This window comes from Protopterus annectens, chromosome 11.part0 (assembly GCF_019279795.1).
Source record: "Protopterus annectens isolate FY-2018-M chromosome 11.part0, PAN1.0, whole genome shotgun sequence".
Lineage (NCBI taxonomy): Eukaryota > Metazoa > Chordata > Ceratodontiformes > Protopteridae > Protopterus > Protopterus annectens.
This window is the reverse complement of record NC_056745.1, coordinates 76383766-76404025: the sequence shown is the minus strand read 5'-3', so window position 1 is coordinate 76404025 and position 20260 is coordinate 76383766.

Sequence of the window (20260 nt, the reverse complement as noted above, 5' to 3'; positions counted from 1 at the left end):
GATTTACCTATGCATGACAGCCATTTAACAACTGTTGAGGACTGTTATATGCTTCACAGCTACTGGCACTTCCTTCATCCACTTTATATGTGACTGCAGCACTGTGGGTCAACAGCCCTTATTACAACAGTACTATTTATTGAATGCAAGTGTACAACAACATTTCTTAGTAACTGACACAGACACACTCCAAGTATTAGACCTTTATTATTCACATTATACACTCTTTTCTACAGGCTCTACCCTTAATTTTATATTACACTGCATACAGAAGACATATTCAGGACATGTTATACCTTTATTGATAGGTTACAACACTCTTTTCCAGGCTCGCTCACTTATTTTATGTGACAGTACATGCAGAGATAATATTCCAGACCTGTTTTACCTTTATTAATGGGTTACTACACTCTATTCCTGGCTCTCTGACTTTTGTTTTATTACAGTACATGCAGAGCATTTATTCAGGGAATTATTATTATATGCTTCACAGCTACTGGCACTTCCTTCATCCACTTTATATGGGACTGCAGAACTGTGGGTTGACAGCCCTTATTACAACAGTACTATTTATTGAATGCAAGTGTACAACAACATTTCTTAGTAACTGACACAGACACACTCCAAGTATTAGACCTTTATTATTCACATTAAACACACTTTTCTACAGGCTCTACCCTTCATTTTATATTACACTGCATACAGAAGACATATTCAGGACATTTTATACCTTTATTGATAGGTTCCAACACTCTTTTCCAGGCTCGCTCACTTATTTTATGTGACAGTACATGCAGAGATAATATTCCAGACCTGTTTTACCTTTATTAATGGGTTACTACACTCTATTCCTGGCTCTCTGACTTTTGTTTTATTACAGTACATGCAGAGAATTTATTCAGGGAATTAATGTTATATGCTTCACAGCTACTGGCACTTCCTTCTTCCACTTTATATGGGACTGCAGAACTGTGGGTTGACAGCACTTAATACAACAGTACTATTCTTTGGATGCAAGGGTACAACAACATTTCTAGGTAACTGACACAGACACACTCCAAGTATTATACCTTTATTAATTACATTGAACACTCCTTTACACAGGCTGTCTCCTTTATTTGATATTACAGTGCATACGGGAGAACTATTCAGAACATATTATACCTTTATTGATAGGTTACAACACCCTTTTTCAGGATTGCTTACTTATATTATCTGACAGTACATGCAGCGATAGTATTCCACACTTCTTTTGTCTTTATTAATGGGTTACTACACTCTATTGCAACACTTTTGTCATGCTCTCTCACATATTTTATATAACAATACATGCTGAATATTTACTAACCTGCCTGGTGGCGCAGCCTTAGCAGCCTATCAGCATAGGCTTGCTGATTCATAGCACGAACACCTGCAGCTGTGGAGTAAATGAAGGGATATTGAAACATATCTATCCATTATTTAGACTATATTAGCTTGTCTTACATACTGTATTCCATGGCTACCTACTTAGTAGTGGGGCATCATGCATCTGACGGGCCTCCTGGATCCACTGGTTCAGAAGGTCCTGCTTGCGTCTCTTCAGGTCTGCATGGTGGTGAAGGACCTGCTCACCAGTCCTTGGGATGCCAGTGGCACTGGTGAGTTCATGAGCCAACCGGTTCCAAGCCTCTGCCTTATACTCCATTCTTTGGAACTGGCCCTGCAGGAGTCGAGTCTCATGCCGATGAACTAGGAGCCAAACCATATATCTTGACTCCTCGATGCCCCAGCATTGCGCTCTAAAGCGTGTTCCTTATCCGACACCAGAGATTCTAACTGCAGTTGACAGCTACAATCAGTAATGGCGAGTATTCCCACCTATGCGGTGTAAATATGCCATATTTCCCGCACTTTTCTGTGATTGGCCGTTTTTGAATATTCTCAGCTGACTGCAGCCCTGCTTAGCAATGGTTAATCCACCTTTTATTACTATATATATGTTAACAGGGGATGTTTATCCTAAGCTGCCATGGCTTAGTGGTTCATTTCTTTGATTATGGTGCACAGTGTCCTGGGTTCAAACCTTATCATTGCTTTTTATTTTAATACTGTCCAGACAGGTTGGGGGGCGTGACTGTGTTTAAGCAACTTTGCTCTACGTTGCTCCGCGTTTCCTGACAGTACGCGGGTTGGCGCGGTGCACACCTCCGCGCAAACTGATTACGCTGGGTATAGCACTATTTAGCTATGGGCAACTACATTGCGCTGGGTTAGGCGCAATTTAGCTATGGGCAACTACATTGCGCTGGGTAAAGCACGATTTAGCTATGGGCAACTACATTGCGCTGGGTGAAGCGCTGCTTAACTGCGGGCAATTTTATATTGGGATCCTTTAAAATATTTATTTTATTCACTGATACATTGGCCATTTCACTGCATTTTAGTTATGTTTAAACATATATGTTGGGTATTATTCCATATACTGATTTAAAAAATAAATACGAAAGGGACTGGTGGGACTCGAACCGTGAATGCCTCTTCTTTGTGCGAACGCTCTACCATTACGCTATTGCTATTTTGTGTGATTTGCATAAACATTCTTTCTTATGCTCTTCCATGTGAGAATTGCTGACTGTAGCTAAGCAATGGGCACACACGCGCACACACGCACAAATATGGGCAGCTATTTTGGGTATTTAAAAAAAGTTTATGGTTATGCGCTTTAGATGTGTGATGGGGGTTTGCATTATCAGGCAGTGAGGTGTTGGGTGCAGGGACATTTGAGCGGACTCACTCTTGTTTATTTGCTTTATTTTTAAACACTTGCAGGGGCGTTTACATTTGGACTGCTCGGCAGTCGGACATGCCCCCTGCTTTCTTATACGGTCTGTGTAGGACTTACGGTTGAGTCAGCATGCCCTCATGCATATTCATGGCACACTGACGTCATACCATTCAACTGCAGCCTCCGAGTAAGACTTCTTAAGTCTTACATGGAGGATTCGTGAATCTGGGGGTTTATTTACAGAAAATGTGTATATGTAATTGTGCGACTGTAGTATAGCTGAAGGGTAAGATCTCTAGGTAATTTACGTAAATATAGTCTCAATTCATTTGTCAGCTCAAATCACACTTAAGATGTATAATTCCTGTAATGTCGAACTTGCTGTTTGTTTCTCATTTAGGCTTTTTGTTATCCTCTCATCTGATGTGAGGTAATTTATCTGTTGTACTACTTTATCCACTTATGCTGCAGATGTTGTTTTCATCCATGTCTGCAATTTCTAGAATAATAATGAGTCTAAGATGTTGAATGAGGCCAGCATCTGTCACACAACACAGGGTAGCAGAGGCCATTGCTTTTTACATGTCATAAAAGTACATATTCACACACAGGCCTCTTTGTCTCACATCTATGTGTATGTCCATAAATACAAAAATGTATATGTATATTTATATCCAGATCTATACAGCTCTCTCTCTCTCTCTCTCTCACTATATATATATATATATATATATATATATATATATATATATATATATATATATATATATATAATATATATATATCACTTTGAGATTGTATAGCTTGCACTTTATATAGTTATCCCCTTTGGAAAAAACATGTACTCATGAATTACCACATAGGTGGCAGGACACTAAACATTGAAAGTGTGATGAGAGACTTAGGGACACAGGTGGACAGTGGTCTCACTTTCGATAACCACATCACCACAACAGTCAGGAAATCCTTCTATGTGGCACACCTTATCACTAAGGGCTTTTCATCCAGAAAAAGGAGGTCATTGTCCCACTGTACTCATCCCTCATTAGACCCATTATAGAGTATAATGCCCCGTTTGGTATGTACCTCACAAGACATCTGCAACAGCTGGAAAGGCCACAGAAATACCTCACTAAAAGAATTACAGGCCTAAAGCAGATGCCATATGCTGACCGTATAAAAAAACTCCAGCTATACTCTGTGCAATATCATCTACTCAGAAGTGATCTCTGCTTAACATACAAGGCCATGTCAAACCCTGAGCTGTTGGACATGCTCCACCTAAAGAAATCCCAATCCGTCAGAGCCACATGCTCCAGGGATCTAAACCTTGTCATCACAATGAACAAAACATGCTGGAGGGATAGGTTCCTGACCCAGAGACTCCCCATACTCTAGAATGGACTGCCCATACATGTCAAGCAGACCGCCTCATTGGCCCTCTTCAAAAGGAACCTTGATGATTGGAAGGAAGATAGGAAATTCACCCCAGGGATTATGTCAGTTGCCCTGCTAGACAGGGGTCCAGAGAAGTAAATAGTGTGGGAAGAAATATCCAGGGAATTGTTATGGCTAGGCTTGCATAGGCCCTAGGGCCGATAGCCTAGTACCAACCTATGAACCTATGAACACACATATATATATATATATATATATATATATATATATATATATATATATATATATATGTATATACACACACACACAAACACACACACACACACACACACACACACACACACACGTGTATATTTGTCTCTGTGCAAATATATAAACATATGGGGTGAGAGAGACTTCGAAATATTATACATAGTTTTACATAGATATAAATGTTTATACAAATGTATATATAGCTACATAATAACAAACATATGCATAGACTTGCATACATTTCTGTATGTTTATATTTCATTGTCTTCATTGGTAGGTATACTTGTCAAAATATCTAAAGTATTCAAAAGTATACATCTATGATAGCATTATTATGTATATCAGTGGCTAAAAGTGCATGCATATGCAACATTTGTCCTTTCTGTATTCTATCTTATGTGGCAGTACTTACATGAAAGTTTTTGAAGTAAAAGGTAGTGTGAGACAGTGTCACAAGCTTTAGGTAGGTCTAGAAATAGAGAGGATACCAGGTTTCCAGAGTTTCTGTTTGTATTCATGGTATGATTAAATTATAATAGTGCTATTGTGGTGTAGTCTTGACTATATATAAAATAACTTTTCCTTGTTTAACTTGAATGTGTATTTTAGTCATTGTAAACTGCTGTTCTAATCTGTTTTACATCTTGACAATATAATTTTATTATAGCATGTGAAAATGACAACACACAACAGTTGCTAATTTCCTCTGTAAGTTTATCCTCCTTCTTAATTCTTTTAAGCTGTTCTTATCAGTAATAAACATCTAACTTTAGTTCTTTCCATTAATATATACAGTTAGAATTAATAACACTATAACATAACATACTAACATTTAGCAAAATATAAGCACATTATATGTCAGTAATAGCTGAATATAAAACATTACTATATAATTTTTTTTTTTTTTTTTGTTTTGAACTGCGGTGTTGGTGCTGCGGTAGCATTGTCACCTCACAGTAAGACATTGTCCTGTTCAATTCTCAGCTAGAGCATCTTCTGTGTGGAGACATGCGTGAATGGGGCATACCTTCGTTGAAGGTTGTGTCAGAGCCGGCAACTCGGTAAGTAAAAATCCACTGCCAATCATTAGTGGACCGGAGTTCCGCTGTGGCGACCCCTAACTGGGAAAAGCTGAAAGACACAACAACAACTATATAATTTGTTTTACTAGTTGTTCACTTTTAAGAAAAAAGATGTTATTTTGAGTAGATTTCTCATATATGTACTTGAAATAAGAAAGAAAAACAAATTTTTTTTTGTTTTCACAGACATTAGTAATGAAATTTTACCTAGATAGATAGCTCAAGGTGGGAAGCAAGGCGTGTACTAGAACATTGTTTTTTTTTCTCAAGATTTCTTCATGGTTAACTTGCTTAATAAATAACATATGTTTTGAAGCTTAAAGTCCAATATAAACTTTCTACTTAAAGAGAAAATCTATTTTTTTTCAGAAAATAAAAGTCCTGCAATCAGAGAATAAAAGTATTTTTTTTATTTTATTTTATTTTAGAAGCAGTTTTCCAGGAATTCAGTTCACTCTGTCTCTTGAGGTATATACTGTTCCACTCCATTTCTTCAGTATTATCAAGAGTTTTGTTTTTATTTAAAAAGTGGATGTGTCCTCCAGCATTCTGAAATGCTTCAGAAAGAAATAATTTGATCTGTGCAGGAATCAGCAATGTGGCTTTAATATTGTTCTTTTTAAATTCTTTGATCAGTGGTAAGCATGATTCTATTTTAGTCATTACTTTACTGGAATAATTATTGCCAAATCTGACTATGTGTTCACCTATTTTAATAGGTGGGCTGGACCTACATGTTTTTAATATTTGATCTTTTTCCAAGCTCGACATAAACTGAACTAGAATTGAACATGGTGGTGAGTTTTCCTTCTTTGGTGGTACTCTCAGCGATCTATGTGCCCTTTCAATTTCAGAATATAAAGTTTCACATAGATTTAATGTTTTATATAGCCAGGTTGTTAAGAAGTTTATTATATTGTCTCCCTTGTAATTTTCAGGTACACCATAAATTCTAATGTCATTTCATCTCAGTCTATTTTCTAAATCATGAACTTTATCTGGGAGCCAGTTATTTTGTTTTTAAAAGAAATTCATTCTGAGACTTACCTTCAGTTATTCTCCCTTCATGATCACTTAAAGCGTCTTCTATACTACTGATTTGTGCACTTTGTTGTTTCATAAAAATTTATAAATTTTCCATCTTCTTTCTGGTGTATTCTTTAAAACTTTCTGGTTTTGGTATCCAGTTTGTCTGTTTGTAGTAATACATCCAGTATACTAGATATTATTGACTGGATGTATTTTTTAACACAGGAATCCTGATTACCATTTTTTGAATGGCTTGTGTTGAAGTCTCGTCTCTCTTAACAAATCAGTTGAAATTCTGACAGGAAAATTATAGATTTTGAAGAACTTGAAGCTATAAATCATTTCTCTGACTATTAATGAATAAACTTAGCTAACAAAAATCTCCAAATTTGAATTTTTCAATTATATTTTCTGTCAGAGAAAAGTTTTCAGTCAAAGAGCTTTTAGTAGGTGCTGATCTCAGTTATCCATCTTGGCCACACACACCCAGTTGAAGTTTTGGCTGTTGATTCCTTCTATGTGGAATCTGCATGTACTCCCTGTCAGTGCACAGGCTTTATCAATGTTCTCTGGTATCCACTTCCAGATGCTAGCCAGTGGCCACTTTTTAACTTTCATCCCAGTATAACACCAGAAGAGTATATACAAGGTAACTATCTCTTTTGGAAGGGTAAGGCACAGGCACAGGTCCCACATAGGATTATATAGTCTTGCAAGTATTTGTCACCTCAGTTTATTGGGAAATGTTATTTTGTTATCTTTGAACATCAAGCTTGAAATACAACTTATTTTTGCTTGAAAGAGTAGAATAAGGCTGAATTTCTCATTATTTATGATTTCTGTTCAGATCACTACTGGATAAAAATGTTATAATAAGCTCTTAAGAATCACATCAGAGCATCTAGAGCTCTATGATCTATGGATGCCTAATATTCCCCAGTCCCCCAACTTAATTGTGAAACTTTTTCTGCTCCTCTAAACTTGGAGTCTTGACTGGTTAGGATATGGAAAGGTGTGTAAAAAAAATAGAAAGGAAGAAAAGCTGCAAACAAAACAAGAAAGATGTAATCAATCTGGATAGTGTGGGGGCTAGGATGATGAAAAGGGCACTGGTGATCTGCACAGGAGTAAGAGTGTACAACAGGGAGCCATGGAGTCCTTTGCCTAGAGCTCCATATTACCTAAAGCTGGCCTTGTTGATTACACTCAGATATCTCAGGTGTAAATGGTCCATGAAGTGGACACAATGAGTTGGCACTGAGGCAGTCTGTAGATGAAAGTGGATGACTCTATCTATTTGATCATGTGCAGTAGTCATTGATATGTCACAGTAGAACCCCCAACTCCATTCCAATTATCTCTACCTATTCAGTTGCTTTTTGCACCCCTTTGCTTTGATGTCATCAGCCATCACTGTGTGGAATACTTTTACTGAATTTTTAGTCAAGCAACTCATTTTTTTGGATGACACAATCCTTGTCAAAACTGGTATTAAGACAACTAGCAAACACAAACAGACATACATATTCACACACACTCACATGCATGCACATACACGCATAACACACACACACACACACACACACACACACACACACACACACACACACACACACACACACACACACACACACACACACACACCTTTCCAGCACTTAATGTTTATTTCCATCACCTTTAATTCAGAGACAACTATGGCTAAGCCTCTCTGATCAATTAAACTGCTATCATTTGGCATCATCCTGGCTAACAAAATGACTACCACCAACAACCAAAGCTGTACATTTTTGTATTCTGTATGCAGTGGCTGAAATAGGTTTTTATGGATAAGTCTTCTTGGAAATAAAAAAAATAATGGGGGGGGCAGGAAAAAAGTTTAAAGGCTAGTCTAATTTGCTTAAAAAAACTAATAAAATAATAGGTTTTGCTTCAAGACACATTTCATAATGATAAAAAGTAGGACACTAATGTCTGGTTTTATTGACCAATTAATCCTCTATGATTTTCCAGAAAAATCATATGTTTTACAAAGGGCATTACAAAAATATGAGTGAGCATCAGATACCTTCTGCAAAACTCTGATACGTGGGTGCTATGGTCCATACTGCAGTTACCACACAATAAATACACAAGAAATTAAACTATGGAAAATACATTACATCAGTTAGCTGAACTATACTAAATAGTCAGCAACAATGAAACCAGATTGACTGCTGGGGCCATAACTACAATAATAAATTTACAAATGAGGGGCTCTTGTCTGCCATAATTTGAAGTATTCCCCTTTCTTCAAGGTACAGTGATCTCTGAGTAACAGAGGTGGTGAGGGCATAACCTCTGCATTGGGTAATGGAGAGCATAACACCCCCCTTGGAAAAATGTTCAAAAAGTATAAGTCAGAGATTCATAATCTATTTTTTCTTTGAAATGCAACTAATTTTTGAAATAATAAGACCTCCTCTGCTGTACTACATCTTACATTTCTTATAGCAAAGCAGTGCCACTGGCAACATACATATTTCCACCACTCGTATTTTATAATTCACTTATTACATAACAAAAGTAACAAAAGGAATAGAAGAGCAGTGAGTCCATTTACATACCAGCCTGATAGCTTACAAGTTGAAAAGCAGAATTGTCACCTAGTAGACCTGGGTCTGAAACCAGTTTGGGGCTCAACTGGGCAACAGCAGTATCTGTGCAAAAGAAAGATCTGGCAATCTACATCCAAAATATGCCACAAGATCTCTATGGAGATTACTCATAAAGCTGACATGATTCGACTTTGACTTCATGGCATCTGTTTGCTTGAGCCCATTTACAATATTATAAGTCATACAGTACTAGCCAGTCACATAACTGCATCAGCTGAAGCTATGTATATAATTCACAAAGTCATTTTTTCAGTAATAATTTATCAATAACTAGAACACAACCAAAGAAATAGTTCAGATCTGTGAAGGGCCGTTTTAAGTTCTGCTATGGTAGTTGCTAAAAATGTACTGTGGTAATTTTAGTGTTACCATTTCCTCAGTTTATGTTTGCAGGTCTTACATTGTTTTGTATGAGAATGGATTTGATGCCATTTCTCAGGTGGGTTATGCTAGTACTCTTCTACAACAACTAGAAAAGTTTAAAAACTTCTGTTATTACTAATTGCTGGCAGTCTTAAATCTTAGTGTGTTTACCCCCCCCCCCAAAAAAAAATGACAGTGACAGCAGTTAAGAGTACTGAATATTGAAAAAAAATGATGTCTTGTGTAGGACTGATTAACACTTTTTTATTTCCTTGTAGAATAGCAGTGAAGTACATTCATTAATTCATTTCCAAGAAGAGATCTCTGCTAGAAAAATGACTTATTAAAACAAAAATCTATTATTAGGCATGAATAACAGTTTTCAAGAAACATATATACACATTTGACCCTTGAGTGGGCTAACACAATCTTTTATTGTAGCCTCATTTTAATGCATGCAGACCTGTTAATCACACAGTAATGAGGGAACAGATCATTTATTTTATCTGGGGACTAAACTAAGAAGTCCTCCTCCCATAAATAAAGTCAGGTCAAATGGCAGCATGGAGGAAGATAGATTTAATAATTGATGTAGTTTTGTTATTTACTTAAAAATAAAAAAAAGATAATCATAGAGTCAGTCGTGTAAACAATTTATAAATATATGATGTATATCAGTGATTTCATGAAGAGGCAAGATAGTCTATATGTAGCAGCAGTATCTTGCTCAAAGGTCGTAAAAAATGAAATAACCTTGATACATTAATATATTTACCCCCTGTAGGGCTAGCCGCCTGGTGGTGTGAACATGTCTCTAGGCGATAGTCACTATTAAAGTGACACCCCAATCCCATGTCCAAAAATTGGAAAAAAGGGGCCTGTGGATAGATTGATATATTAATATGTTTAAAATAAGTAGCCCAGCAAAATTAACACAGGGAAAGCTGTTGTTTATCAGGAGCATACAAAATTATTATTTTAACTCTAATCCATCAGCAGCATTTCCCTGCTTGCACAACTTAGACAGGCTATAGTTCTGCTTTGGAATCTGCATAATAAGTACTCTCCTGGCAGTGAGTTTACAACCTATTCATCAAAGAAACTAGAGCGCAAAGACATAAGGAAAGGAAGAGACACCAGATATAATGAATGCAGAGGATAATACCTTCCCACTTCAGCTGCGTTATCTGTGTTCTATGGGCGAATGCCGTGCGCAGTATGAAGAAACACTGGAATCTCAGCGAGCAACAAAACATGAAAAATACTTCAAAGATGAATCTCTATGGTTTGGAAGAAGGCCACTGTACTGCAGGATACTAGCTGTTTTTGCTATGCAACTGTGAAGAAAAAAATTAAGTAAGATGTCATTCACAGATGCAGTCATGCTGACAACAGCTGATCCCACTACAATATACATTAATAGTTTAAGGTTACATACTTTACTAGAAGCACATACATACACACACACACACACACACACACACACACACACACACACACACACACACACACACACACACACACACACACCACACACATACACACACATAATCACACACACACATGCACACATGTCTGTATATCCATATAGCGAATATTTAAAACATTGAATGGAATTGATCGAGTACAACTGCTTGAATGCTACTGACCTTACCTATTATGTCCCAATTGCTATTCTCACACAATTAGCTAAGATAGTAGAAAAATGCATCAACATCCAGCTACTCAGATACCTCATTAACCACAACATACTCTCCTCCACTCAACATGGCTTTTGACCAAACCAGAGCACCAGCATTGCTCTTCTAAAAGTCAGAAATGCAGTTAACCAACTCATAAACATTGGACAGTTACTCTTAACAGTTTTCCTGCACCTGTCAAAAACATTTGATGCCGTAGTCACAAAAACTCCTCCTGGAGCTAGCCTCTCTAGGCTTCAATATCCTATCATTTACCTGGTTCCACAGGTACTAATCTAATATAAAACAAGCCATGAAATGGACTACTCTGATTTGCTTCTAGTCACAGATCCCACAGGGATCAATTCTAGCCCCTCTGCAATTCAATATCTTTATCAATAACCTACACTCCACCACTAAACAAGCTACCTTGGTGCAATACGCAGATGATGCCACACTCATTTGCCCATCCCAAACATTAACCTTCTTAGAGGACAATACCCAACAGGCCTTTTTATCCATTGAATCCTGGCTAGATAACTACGACTTCCCTCAAAATGATAAAAAATAGAATCTTTATTCTCCTAATTAGCCTTAGGGTGCTGTACGGTCCTGGTGGTGGAGTAAATAGGGTTTTTATCTGCCCAACCTGGTTTGCCAGTAGTAAGGAGGACTTGCCCTGCCTGCTGAAAAACAACATTTATCACAACATACTGCTGTTTCCCCTTACTAAGGAACTGAACCTATCCTTCACTCTGCAACAGTCCCCAAGGGAATTTAATTATAAGTGAAAGTTAAAAACAACTGTGTTGGGAACCTGAGTAGCGTGTCCTATCCCCAGCTGTTTTTGGCATAGCTTCAGAGCATTTACTGCACATGGAGTTCAGCTGCCCAACCTGGGTTGCCAGTAGTAAGGAGGACTTGCCCTGCCTGCTGAAAAACAACATTTATCCAGAACATACTGCAGTTTCCCCTTACTAAGGAACTGAACCTATCCTTCCCTCTGCAACAGTCCCCAAGGGAATTTAATTATAAGTGAAAGCACGTACTTTATACCAAAGTCTATAGACAATTAGTCTGAGATATCCTAGGTTGTAAGTTTACTCTCATCAGCCAGGACAGCCAGCAACCTTTACTAACTGCTCCCATACCTGTCTCCCCTTCCCCCCTCTTAGACTACAGGTATTTTACTGTTATCCTATTCAACCTTTATAGTATACTTACTGCCCTGCCATCTTTTATCTCAGTATATATTACCTCTGCTATACAGCCTTTGTCCACTAGAGGGCAACAGTTTCCTTTAGACCTCCATTCTGACTCTAATTTTAAGTAACTTACAGGCTCTTGGAATCTAATATCCTGTAAGAGCTAACACTCCCACTCTTTTCTCTCTTTCTTCTTATATTCTTCACTGCCAACCCTCTCTGTATATTCTATTATCAAGACATTGTGTCATCTCACCCTCCCCACCTATACTTACCTTTGCTTACTGCTCCTCGGATTGTTCTCCTAGGGTGAACTCCTCGGTGGCTCATCTCACTCCGTTCGCCCTGTGGGCTCACTCCGCTCCCCTACCCTGCCCCCAAATCTCACCCGCCCCCAGTGGTCCTAAACTTATACACTAACTGCCACATCCCTATACACTAGGATCAACATCTAACTCCTCCCCTTAAAGTGCTATCACCATTATTATATTCTCACACTAACCCCGATCTCCTCCCCCTTAAAGAACCATCATGTATCTACCATTATCCATTACTCTATCACTCTATCCACAAATATCCCTACATTCTACCACCTATACCTAAACTAATGGCTCAAGGACCCTACAAACCCTTACCTTTATTACTACTCCTAACTGTACTTATCATTCCCTATCTACTTACTCTCTACGAACACCATACATTCCTAGGACTTCATACCCACAACACACAGCTCTATCCTTACTCCAAGCTCCACTCACAGTCTTAGAAACCTCTCCAGCCCAGCTAAGTACTCAGCAGCCACATTTCATAGACTCCATCACATCTCTCATTGTAACCCACTAGCTAGAAAAATGAAAAACCTAATATTTAAACTTTTACAACTCATCCTAAAAGTTCAGGTCCACTCCCTGTTAGATGGTGATATACACCCAAACCCAGGTCCTACCACTATCACAGCTACACAGCCTGATACACCAACTTTTTCAATCTCACAAACACTTACCAAGCCCCCCAACTCTCTCCTGATAGCTCATCTTAACATTCGTAGCATCAATAATAAAATAGCTCACCTGCATGCCCTTATTGATGTTCATTCCTTTGGCATCCTCTATCTGTCCGAAACATGCAGTGCAGTTCTACCCCCTGGCTATGATATCATAAGACGTGACCGTAACACTAAAAAAGTTGGAGGCGTAGCCATACTTTATAAGAATGGATTACAAGTTACCTTGCTAGACCCCAAACCTCCACTTTGCAACAATGCAGAAATTCTTCTAACAAAGATTCAGCTTAACAAAAGCAAAGCCATATATCTATCATGCATTTATCTTCCCCCAGGCAATAACATCAACACATTAGAGGCTATCCTCAGCTGGTTCTCAAGCAACTACCCCCAAGAAACCATTATACTTGGAGATTTTAATATTAACTGGAACTCCTGTATATCTGAGCAGCCTTCTACTCATATCAACTTATATGGTTTTACCCAAACTATAACATCCCCTACCCGTACCAATAAAATTAACAACAAAACTAGTACCCTTGACTGGATACTCACTAATACTCCCCAACTAAACTATAAAACAGGCACCCTCCCTGAGGACATAAGTGATCACTTGCTTACCTATCTAATCAGAACAAAAACTGAAGTCCCTAACTCAACCATCTGTAGAACTATTCGCACTAACAAAAATTTTAACCCTGCTCACTTTCAAGCTGAACTAGGCACCTGTGACTGGTCACCCCTGAAATACCTCCCAATAGATAATGCTGTGAAATACTTTAACTCTAAATTTCTATCCATTTTAGACAGCCATGTCCCAGTATGCAAAGTTAGAGTTAGAACCAAACAGCACCATGGCGGCTCACCAATACTACCAAACAAAAAATCATCCAAAGAAATAAACTATGGGCCAAATGGCACTCAACAAAAAGCCTCTCAGATCACCAGCAATTCAAACAGCTAGGAAATGAAACAAAAAAAGCCATATTAGCCAATAAAAGAAACTACTACTACCAACTACAACAAACCAACCAAAATAATCTACTACTACCAACTACAACAAACCAACCAAAATAATCTACTACTACCAACTACAACAAACCAACCAAAATAATCCCCAAAAATTCTGGTGAGGTATCAATAACCTCCTACACCCTGGATGCTCAAGTACTCCCTCTCCCTCTGGCTCTGATCACAGCAATCCCATCCAAATAGCTGACTAATTTAATACTTTTTTCACTGAAACTATACAATTCCTAGCCAACCAGCTATCCCCTAGCACCCCATGCTCTCCCGTAACCTCTACCAATAATCCTCCTCAATTTCATTTTCTGCCAGTGCCCACTTCACTCATCTGTAACCTCATACAAAAACTTAAACCCACTACACTCTCTGCTGATCTATTACCTGCTGAATACCTGCAAAAAGCTGCTAAAGTCATAGCCTACCCCATATCAATCCTCATTAACAGAACTATTTCTGAAGGAACTATTCCCCTTATCTGGAAAGTCTCTCACGTTATTCCCCTGCATAAAGGTGGTAACTCCAAGGAGTTGTCCAATTACAGCCCATAGCTATTCTATCTCCTTTGGCAAAAATAATGGAAAAATGTATTCACCTACAACTGTCAACCTACCTACCTACTTGATCACAATTTATTAGCACCCTGGCAACATGGCTTTAGACCATTTCATAGCACCACCTCTGCTCTCCTGTCCTTCACTAACCATATTAACAGTAATTGTAATAATGATACTCTATCCTCAGCCCTATTTATCAACCTGTCTAAAGCATTTGACATGGTTAACCACCACCTGCTTATAGACACACTCAAAAACCTGTCACTGGGCACCCATACTATACAGTGGTTCCATTCATACCTACATAATAGGCAACAGGCTGTACTATGGGAAAATACTTTATCTTCCCACCTCCCAGTTGCCATAGGGGTCCCATAGGGGTCCCGCAAAGATCTATATTGGGTCCATTACTCTTCTCCATCTTTACGAATGACATCCATTCTGTAATTCCACAAGCCGACTGTATCCAATACGCTGATGACTCCACACTCATATGCTCAATCAGAACTCCAGTCACTAACCCAAAAGACCTTTAGTACAGTTGAAAACTGGCTCCTACAAAGATGTCTTATCCTTAACCCCAAAAAAACAAAAATGCTACTATTTACCTCCACCCGCAGAACCTCCCCACTTAATTTTACTATTACTTCAAATAACGGAACTATAATATCTCCTGAGCCAACCACCAAACTACTCGGAGTACTAATAGATAATAACTTGTCTTTTGAACCTCACATTAATAACACCATAAAAACAATAAACAAGAAACTAGGTTCCCTCTATAGAATCAAACCCTTTCTAACACCTCCAGCCAGGGTTACCATTGCTCGCACCCACCTTATCTCTACCCTGCTCTATGCCTCCCTTATCTATACCAAAATATGTAGACGTAATCTGAGTAAACTTTCATCCTCCTACAACAATATTGCCAGATTTGCAGCTGGGTCCTCCTATAGAATTCATCACTGTATCAACCTGAATCAGCTAGGATGGTTAGAGTTGCCAAATCTAATACTTTTTAATCAACTAATAGTAGCCCATAAGATCCTGTATTTACCTCAAAATACACCCATACTTACTTCCCTAGTCATCCCCTATAACAATCTCAAGACCTTATGCTCATCTAATAAACTACTTGTACAAATATCAAAATTCAACAATTCAGCTGGTGACACCTTGTTCTCCAATACAGTAGGTAAAGCCTGGAACATCCTCCCATGCCAGCTAACCTCAATATCCTCTGCCAGTTTATTTAAAAGCAAGCTCAAACCCTACCTTAAATCACACTGGCTATGCCCCTGTGTTAACCCAGACTAAGCACCAGACCATCAACTAGACTTCCACGATTCCTAGTCTCTCATGATCATGATCTTGTGTTTACTCTCTAATTACTAGTGAGCTTAACCTTTCTTAGGATTTTTTTCTCATGTAAATATGTATGTACTGTGGAATGATCAACCACCTTCATATAAGATCACAACTTCGGTGATAAAGAACACTATAAATGCATCCTTTTATGTTGATCTTCTATACTCTATCCATTGATCTTTAGTGTTTTCTTTCTTAGGTTTATGTGTGACCTTAGTACCTATTAATATAAACTAATAGTTGTATCTAGTTTAGTCTTATATTAAGTTTTCTTTCCCTAATAGAAGACATAATACAAAATCCTAGGCTTGTAATATGTTATAAAGATTTGTAATACACCATTTCTAATGCAAATGTCTTAGTCTTGTTCATCTATTCTTAGATAAATATTTCTTTCCCTACTGAAATATGAAATATATAATCTTAGGCTTGTAATATTTTTTTAAACTTTGTATGTACCAAATTCTACTGTTAATGTCTTTGTCTTGACCTTTTATGTTGTTGTAACTTGTGGTGCTTTTCTCCCCGGGCCTCCACTGAAAATGGATATATATCCCATTGGACTAGCCCGGTCAACAAATGTAAAATAAAATAAATAAATAAAATAAATAAATAATGAGTTTCTGCTCTAAAACCTACTCCCATTAAAATCATTCCATATCCTATTTGCAATGAAACTAAAATAGAATGCATAAAACAAGTCAAACTCTTTGTAGTATTACTCAGTGACAGTCTCCGGTACGACCAGCTCTGACTACTAGCCGTCAAGGGAAGCTATCACACAAATATACCTTCTTCCATCCTACTCTATGCAGCACCCAAATTTGCAACTCTTAACACAATTATCTAAAACAAATTAGATATAGCCTACAACAAAATCACAAAATCTGAAGTTAATGAGCCTTACAAAACCAACCCCTGCACAGTTCTTAAAAGTTTTAACTGGCTAGAACTTTCAAAATACCTGTACTACTTTCAACTTATGAAAGCCCATAAACTAATAAACTCCGCAGAAAAATGCCCATTTCTAAAAGGAATACTACAACCCCATATCACTAACTGAATCCTACTGTCCAGAAAACAGAGCTCTACTATCCATCACAAGTTCTAATAACAGTGCAGGTGCCCAATTATACTCTAACCAGGTCCCAAAAACCTAAAACCAAATCACCTCTGAAACTTGACAAATAGACACCATAGATTTAAGGTGTCACTAAAGAAACAGCTACTAAATGCCTGGTCATGCTGTTGCACTGCTCCAGGCTGAACCCCCAGAGTTCAGCCTCAATCCTCCTTCTAATTACATTGTATTAACTTTATCTTTTCTTTTTTGCTCTTACTTATGCACATTTTCCTTCTGTAATATTAATATTATTACAATATACTGACATCCTAACAAGCTTCTAGTTCTTTCTCTCATCCTTTATATGCTCACACCTCCACCTTATAACCCACATTTTCTTTTCTGTAAAAATTTATCTTCCCGGTAACTACTTATACATCAATTTCCTTCACACATGTTTTTATATTATCTATATCCCTTCCTCTATACTTATAGCATCCTACTAGAGTTCTTCTTTCTTTAAATGCTACCTCCAGAATAGCCCTTTCACTTCTTTGTCATCAACCCTTACATACTCTAGCTGGAAATCTCACTAGATAATGCAGCTACTCTGATATAACATATTCTCTGTAATCAACTACCTCGTGTTTGTATAACTCAAATGTAAATGGAATGTACTCTCCTCTCTTCTATGTAATGTGATGTTATATATCTCACTGTATCTGTCTTCATTATGATGTATGTATTTTTCTGTTATGCAAGGTATTTGTTTTTTTCTGTGGAGCTTTTCTCCTCAGGCCACAAGTGAAAATGGGATAGATAAATAAATAACCAACTAACTGAAAAAAGCACAAGTGTTTTTTTTATAGGAGGGGCTGCCCCTCACACCCCCTGCTAATTACATATACCAACTCCTAGATCACACAACTGTGGGGAAAAGGGAAAATGCTTATTACCCCACTGCATTGCAATCTCACAATCAGCTGCTTTTGTTCAGCTGTACCAGCATGCTGAGACTTCTTACCTATTTATGCAAAAGCAAACTGGAATGGACCCAAACCAGCAGTTCAGTAAGAGCATGTCATCATAAAGGAAAAAGTAATAAATTGTGAAACTGAGTAAATGCATATATTGTCATATAACTATCATATCCAACAAGCTATAAGATGAATGCCTGACCCCCAGCATTATAGTAAAGCAGCCTTATATATTTCTAATGCTAGAAACTGACTGATTTGAGCATCATATATGCCAATGTGGTTTTTGATTAGGTTGTTATTGTAAAGGGAAATAAACAATTATTTGGCAATAGTAATCCATCAATATTCTCCTGTTTTTATTTCTTAGAAAAATTAAATACATTGATGCTTTACATTTGCATTAATGTAAACTGATGAGAAAAACTAATGTAAACAATTTGGCAAGGACTAAGGGATAAGCTCAGCTGCAAACAATAAGGTTAGGGTAAAAAGAGCCTCTTAGTCTATTAGTATGATTGCAGTAACCAGTGATTCAGAGACACATTAGCCACTATTAGGAAAGACCTCATTATCAGCTAATCTGCTTGTCTCTGAATTGTTCAGTGATTGCCTCAGGTACTAACAGGCCCTTTTCTGTTGCACTTATGGTAATCACTACTGATGGACGATATTTCATATTAGCACAAGTGCCTCCTTATTCATTTTCCCATACACATATACACATCCAAATAGAAATGCATACATAAACACACACACAGACACAGACACACACACACACGCAGAGACACACACACAAGCGCGCGCACGTGCGCGCGCTCACACACGCACATATGCATGGACATGGACATCCATCCATACCTCTTTCCTGTCCCTTAATTTACAGAATGTTCCAGATTTTGGCACTTACTTTTCTTTTTTTTTTTTAAAACAGTTTTATTAGAATTAAAATTGAAAAATAAATATGTACATTAGAAATGAACAATTTTCAAATAGATAGTCAAATGATACAACAAACATAAATAAACTATATACAAAGACATTGTCAACAATTACAAATTGATTAAATAATTACTTTTGTAATAAATTGTAGACTTTTTTCCATATATTGCATTTAACAGTATTCAGAGGAGATCTTGATTTGATAGTTAAATATTCCAAATTACAGACTTCCAGAAGTAAAATTTTGAATTTTTGAATTGAGGGAGTAGTACTGGATTTCCATTTTCTTGTAATTATTTTTGTGGCAACTGATAATATAGTCCAGACTAAAGATTGATTAGCTTTGCTTACACAGTTAGGTACTGGAGTATTGAAAATAACAAGTGACTTGGTGAGAGTAAAATTATCTGTGAAAATAGCTTGTAAAAAGGAATTAACATTTTTCCAAAATTCATTAAAATTACACAATCATATACCATGTGAGAACATTCTGCATTTACTTCTTTATTACACCTCCAACAGTTGACATTACTTTTGTTAAATTTACTAAAAGAGAAAGGGGTAATAAAAGATCTGTGTAAATTTCTCCAAGTAAAATGTTTCCATTTCAATGATGAGGTGGTAAGACTAGCTGATTGTAATATGTTTATTTTATCATTTTCTGCAGGAGAATGATTATTAACTAAAGTAAAGTAGTTCCACTTGGTATCTGAAACAGCTCCCAAATCAAGTTTAATTATTTTATATATGTGAGGTATGTGTTTGGTAGGAGATTTATGTTGTATAGATAAAACCATATATTGAATAATCTTAGGTATTGAATTCTTGGTTGTAAAAGATATAGTATCAAACTTATTTTAACTATATTTCCTTGCTTCATGTAAGTCCAACCAAGAAA